At 40.9% G+C, this 6,859-nt stretch overlaps 1 pseudogene; it reads right to left on the reverse strand.

Moving 5' to 3' along the window:
- Nucleotides 1-5,853: 5,853 nt before the first annotated feature.
- Nucleotides 5,854-6,378, reverse strand: LOC121444358 (annotated as a pseudogene).
- Between the last annotated feature and the right edge of the window lie 481 nt (nucleotides 6,379-6,859).

Here is a 6,859-nt window from a genome sequence, read left to right on the forward strand (position 1 = left end):
ACCCTTTCCCCACACATCTGCCTAAAATTTCCATCAACGATGTCTAATTTCCTCCTTTATTATTTTTGAAACTTATAACTTATAATTTAGAGGCAGGGTCTCATTATGTTGTCCAGGCTGGCCTCAAACTCATGGGCTCACATGTTCCTCTGCCTTCCAAGTAGCTAAGACTAGAGTCATTTAGCACTGTACCAGGCTTCTTTTCCTAATTCTTAGTGGACATGCATGAATTGTGTGTATGTGGGGTGGTGGTAGTGGTTGTGTGTGTGTGTACGCGGGCGCAGGAATATTGTAGCAGCAAATGACCCCACTCACGAAGCAATCTTCTAGGCCTCATATATATTTCTTTTGTCTGTCAACTATGTATTTTCCCAGAGCTTCACCATAACCACAGTGGGAGCTTAATTTTGTTTAAATGCTCAATGAACTGTTCTACCTTCTGTACCCCCTGTAGGAAGGAAAAATGATGGAAATGTTTTGAAAAGTAAAAGTGCTGACTTTTTGGTACACATACATGTGTGATTTTTTTTCTTTCTGTATGTGGAGGAATCATCAGAAAAAGGTTAATATGCACTCGAATTTTATTTTATTAGTGACATGGTAGTGACTCCATGAAAACAGCATTTGAAAAACAGAACAGATTGACAAATACACAGCATCAAGCAAGAGGTGGCTTCTGAGCTGAGAATCACAAAGAGCTCATCTTACAGCCTACATATCAGTATGAACTGAAGAGTTCTTATGATCTTCAACTCCTTGGTATGAGGAAGGGGTCAGACACTGGATAAAACTGCTCTAGAGCTGTTTGTCACAACTCAGCTGAACCAGGGCCACGTGCCTGAATTCCCCAAATTCAAATTGACAGTTTCCCATTGAGATGATACTAGTGTGCTCAGAACACAGGCGAATCAACACACACACACACACACACACACACACATATCGGGGGGGGGGGGCAGAGACAGACTAGATTTTTCAGCTCAAGAGAAAGGAAGAAGCTCTGAATCTATACTTTTTTTTCCCCCTTTGGCTTTTCAAGACAAGGTTTCTCTGTGTAACAGCCCTGAAACTTGTTTTGTAGACCAGGCTGGTCTCAAACTCACAGAGATCCATCTGCCTCTGTCTCCTGAGTGCTGGGATTAAAGGTTGCACCACCACAGCCTGACTGAATCTATAGCTTTTAACCTCAATACCAAGCAATTGCTCTTGTAATTTTTGATAACATTTCATACATTTCTCAATGTATGAAAGAATGGAATATTTAAGCAACAGAAGTACTCTTGATAAAGTTATTCAAAGAAATATAAAGTCCATATTTCTCTAGCAGTTATGTTTTCACAATGATTTATTTAACTAAAATGGTTTCTAGGCTATAGTATTTTGTAACTAATGTTAAATTAGCTTTAATTAAGAAGTAACAAATCTCAGCCGTAAATCTTTCTCTAGCCCTAGGCAAAATTCCCTAAGAATTAGATAAACACTCTTTAGCAGGAGAGTCTGCTTAGAGTTGTCCTTTGCAAGACTTTCGCACCTCTAACTGCCTTACACTCCCAGCTAATAAATAATTTAAAAGGAGTTTGCTGCTTTCATAACCTGTATATGAATAATACCTGCAACGTCAGACTACTTTCTTCCCTTTCCACTGACAATTATCACCGCCCTAGATCTCTCCCTCTCTCTCTCTCTCTCTGAGAAACTTCCAGAAGAGGCAGAGAAAGTACATGAAAGAAAGGACCCTAGAATCTGAGTACAATAAATAGCCCGCATGAGGCTCCAGCCCCCAACCTGGCCCTGTCTAGTTCCAGAACCAAAAACAACTTACAAAACACCTTGCGATTTTACTCCTGATAAGATTTGTTTTGCTAAAAAAGTTGTCTGTGCTCCCTTTTGCCTAAGAGACAAGTGACCTAGGGATAGTCTTTGGCCACCAACACTGGAAATTTTGAGGTAGCATTGGAGAGATATAACTAACAAAGTAGTGAACCATCTCTACCTTGAGTTTCATGTGTCAAATAGTAACCATTATTCTGTCTTACTTTGGTTTTCCCAAGGAGTTGACAAAATTCACCAAGTACTGTGTACACAGAACATTAGATAACAGTCACAAAACACAGGTTAGATTTCTCTAATATAAAAATTTGCTTAAAGGTAACTCTTTCTGTTCTATTTACAGGCGAGAAAGGGCTCATTTTTGTTCTTCACTTACAGATTATGTAGGTCTGGCTTCTTTTTTACTTCTACTCTGAGGTCATACTTTCTTCCCTTTCCTGTGCTGGCAGTGTTAAAAGAAAGAGATGGCTATTAGTAAGGTTCTTTAACAAAAATAATTAAGATTCTGTGATTATTGTCCTTGGATCTAAGGTCAGGAGACATGATTTCATTCCCGTTCTGTCCTTTCAACATACCCGTCCAGCTCAGGCTCTTTAGAGTGGCATGGAGGTTGGGCTATCCATAATCCCTGTTACATCGACATAGGGACAGAAGAAATTGTAGGTGCATTTGGAAACAGATGCACATAGATGCTCAGAAAGCAATATGGACTGTCATGCAGAAGACAGACACCTATAATATAGATATGGGTTGGGTAGACACATTTGGTGGGAGTGGTAAATGACAAATTATTTTCCTTCTACTCCCAAATTGAGAACCAATTGATAGACACAGAGAAAAGATGAAAAAGTAGCAATTTATAATGGTTACAAATTGTTTTGGGAAATAGGAAGTAGGAAGGTTGTCATCATTGGTTTCTTGGTGGTTCCCTTTATCCATATGCATGTAAAAATGCCCCTATCACATGAAAGAGGAGAGAGAGAATGCAAGCTATTTTATCAAAAGTCCTGCCCCATGGAAATGGTATGAGAGTGAAATGGAGGACACAGATTCCCCTTGTCCTGCAAAAAAGAAAAATACAATATACAGATGACTAAGGACGTTGTCTCAAGACGCTTCTCCAACCTCCTTGCCTATTTCCCTTCCTCCCCTCCTTTCAGTTTCTCCAGTGGAACCCACATCACACTCACCTGTTGCCTAGTGCTCTATCGCTGTGGCACACCTCCAACTTTATATGGAGGGATTTTTTTTAACCTTCATTTCTTATTTATTTCGCTATTTTACATCCCAGCCACAGTTTACTCTCCCTCCTCTCCTTCCAGTTTTGAGATAGAAAGTGCAGAGGTCGGTGAAGCCTCTTGAAAGGCCCTTGGTTCAGAAAGAGACAAGAGACTAGTACTATGATGAGAAAAACTTTATTGAGGCACTAGTTTATAATCGGAAGTTTCAAAAAAGCTCACAGAGCCACAATTTTAGTCTTCTTCCTTCCCAGATGGTAAACTGATGAATAAAGTGTAAATGAAAAGAAGACTTTAATCTATGTACTGAAATTATTTCACATATGCATACAATGCATTTTGAGCATTTCATTCCCACCTCCCCCTAACTATTCAGAAATCTATTTCCAACTCAGTTTTGTGCCTTCTTTAGTAACCCATTAGGTCCAGATTGTGCTGTCGTTATCTTCAGGGGTGTGGGCCCACCCACTGGAGCATAGTCAGACTGCCAGGGGCCACACCCTTAAGGAAAACTGACTCTCCCTCCCCCAGCAGCCATCACCAATTAACAACCCCTCCCTTAGGGGAAGGGGCTTGATCCCCTCCCACTCTCCTTGCTGGAATGTTGTCAGGCTTGATCCTGTATAGCTCTTGTGCAGGTCAAAGGGGTGGAACCACTTAGCCTGGCCTGTTCTAGCTGTTCCATTTTAGATACTTTGTTGTCCTCCTTGACCTTTACATTTTAGCATGATACTTATTACAAAGGTCATTATTTTTAATATTGTGTGCAGGTGCCCATGATGGCCAGAGATGGGGAATCTTCCTGGAGGTAGTTATAAGCTGCCAGACGTGGGTGCTGGGAACTGAACTTGGACCCTCTGCAAGATCGTTAAGCATTCTTCACACTGAGCTATGTCTTTAACCCCTAGCATAATACTTTTAACTATTAGCATGACATAGGATTCCACATCGCCCTTTTCTTCTTATTTTAATGTGTTATTGCCAGTCACCACTCCTCTGTTGATATGCAGTTTTCTGTTTCTACCTGCATTGGAGTTTCAACATTTTGTGTACACAGGCAATTTAACATAGAGTGAAGTCATCATCTGTGTTATGGTTCTGGTGTGTGTGCAAGAATACACCTGGCAGCTGTTCTCTATTGCTGTATTCTTATTTGAGTCATCTCTCGCATCAAATCTTTGTTTGCATGCGTGCATGCATGCATGTGTGTGCACGTATACTGTTCAAACCGTGGTTAGGAAGTAATCATAGAGTTTGTAAATTACAGACGAACCCAAAAAATCAAGGAGCTCAACCCTTAGGATTTTATAGTAGAGAAAAGTGACGTGATTAATACCACTCTGCTAACTAATGGTATAACCAGTTTTCTCACATCAGGCATGGTGGTACATTCTTACTCTTCCAGCAATGCAGAACTGTGAGTTCAAGTCCAGCCCTCCACTTTTAAAGTAAGACTATAAAAAATGTAAAAATGAAAGAGTAGTGGTTTTTTTTTTCAAAAGAGCAGAAAGATGTCTCCATTATATGTACCAGATGTCTATTATTTCTGTATTGTTTATGCAAAGAATGAAGTGATTCAACTTCTTCCCCCTTAGTGATAAAAAGGAGATGAAGAACCCACCAGCACTATGGAGTATGGCTTGGAAGGAAAATAGTTTGGTTCAAGTCTCGCTCAGAGCCTTGTTTCATATTAAGGTTGAGGGGATTTTTACTTTTTTTTCCTTTCCAAAGTGTTTTCATATGTATTATTTCATCTTAGTCTCTCAGTAGGTCTCAGAGGCAGCAAAGTCAGAACTTGTTAGCAAAAGTTTACAGATGAAGAAAATAAGATGGCCAAGACTTGTCTCAGTGATTTCTTCAAGGCCACCTCTCTAATTAGTGACAAGGCCAAGGTTCAGAAGCACGTCTCCTGTTTACAAATACCTTCAAGTCTTAGACACAAAAGTCTAGTAGTTCTTGGGTAATGATCTTTCATCCTGCAGACTGAACTTTACAGATTTCTAAATGCTAACACTGGGACCTACTGAGCTGCACTAAGTTAATTCAGTGCTAAGAGTGATTGTCTAGCACTCTTACAAGGCCCTGGGTTCGATCCCTGGTGCTGTATGACTGCATGTACACACATATCAACAAGTTGTTCCAATTCCTAGCATCAAAAACATTAATGTTTCAAGTCCTAGTATCAAAAACATGAATATATAGGGCTGGAGAGATGGCTCAGAGGTTAAGAGCATTGCCTGCTCTTCCAAAGGTCCTGAGTTCAATTCCCAGCAACCACATGGTGGCTCACAACCATCTGTAATGGGGTCTGGTGCCCTCTTCTGGCCTGCAGGCATACACACAGACAGAATATTGTATACATAATAAATAAATATATATATAAAAAAATTTCTTTTTAAAAAAAAACATGAATATAAAAAGAGGGATAAGGAGAAATATCTAAAGGTAGAACACTTGCTTGTCATGAACAAGGCCCCAGGCTCTATCCTTAGTGGTAAATTTCTTGTAAAGGCATCAGCACATTGAGATGGCCCATTTTCTGATTTCTAGAACTATGCTCAAGGTGTTTTTGTTAGATCTGTCTAAATGTTTGAGTGTGGCTTCTTATGTGTTTCGCCTCTAAGGACATAAAGCAGATCATGAACATCTAAGTGACCACTGTGAAAAACTTCCTTGGCATGCTGGGGCATAGGGCAGGCAGCAGGATGTTTTTTTTTTTTTTTTAAATTCTAAAAGTCTTTATTAATTTCTGGTACTTTTTTTTCCCACAAAAAGCACTGAAATTTTACTGATCTTTGACTTTTCGTACATGACTTTTCACAAAGGGTGGGAAGGCCAGGAATTTCCTTTGATGAGGCTTTATAGCCGTTTTCCTTTCCTCTCTTACCTGAGACTTCTCAATAAGACTTTCCAGCTTAATCAGACTTTTAGTTCGTAACTCCAAAAGCGGGTGTGCGTTAGCCCTTTCAAAGTCCTTCATCTCTTTCTTTACTCTCTCCAGCTTCTCTAGTGAAGGGAGCTGACTCAAGCTTCTTCTCAAGAGTCTTTCCTTGAGTCTTTGCTCTATCAGCTCCCTCCCTGGAAGCATGCGCTCCTGGTGGTCTTTGATTTGCACCTGTTCCCTCTTTTTGACCTGCTGTCTTCTTTGTGCTGCCTGGCCTTCGGGCACAATTCTCGGTAGCCTTTCATTGGGAAAAAGTCTACACATTGTGTTCTTGAACTCTCTGGCCTGGCCTGTGCTGTGGGCTTCCCTTTCCATCAGTTTCCTCTCTTTCTCAGATACCCAACAGTATCATTTTCGCCTCTCCATGCTGTGTTGCTTCTGTCCCGGTTTCACAGCACACTTCTTTCCCCCTCATCGTTTCCATTGTTTTTTCGTCATGGTAAGGCTGCTTTGGCAAGCCAAGAGAACACGCTTCTTCTGTGATGCTTTATATTCCTTTGGTTACTCAGTAACCCAATGTCTTGGTGCAGTTGTGTGCATGCCACCCAGGTTCCAGAGTCAGGGCCTTTACACCAGTGGAGACTCTTGACTTTTATCTTCCTAGTACCTGTAGATGTGGTCGTCAAACCCAAATCTTCCAACTGCTGAGAATCGCTCCCAAAGATGAGGGAGATTAACTTGTGAGGAGTGGCCACAGAAGGTAACTGGGCCCAAGGATGCCAAAGTATATGTAACTCTGCTTCTAGCCACTGTGCAGCTGTAAAAGACAGCACAGCTTCAGGTCCAGTGGGAGTTGTAGTACTCTCACTCCGATAGCCTCAGTCAGTGTTCAGGAGAGTTAGCACGG

The sequence above is a fragment of the Microtus oregoni genome, unplaced genomic scaffold (assembly GCF_018167655.1).
Source record: "Microtus oregoni isolate MIOR12 unplaced genomic scaffold, Mior012 000121F_002, whole genome shotgun sequence".
NCBI lineage: Eukaryota > Metazoa > Chordata > Mammalia > Rodentia > Cricetidae > Microtus > Microtus oregoni.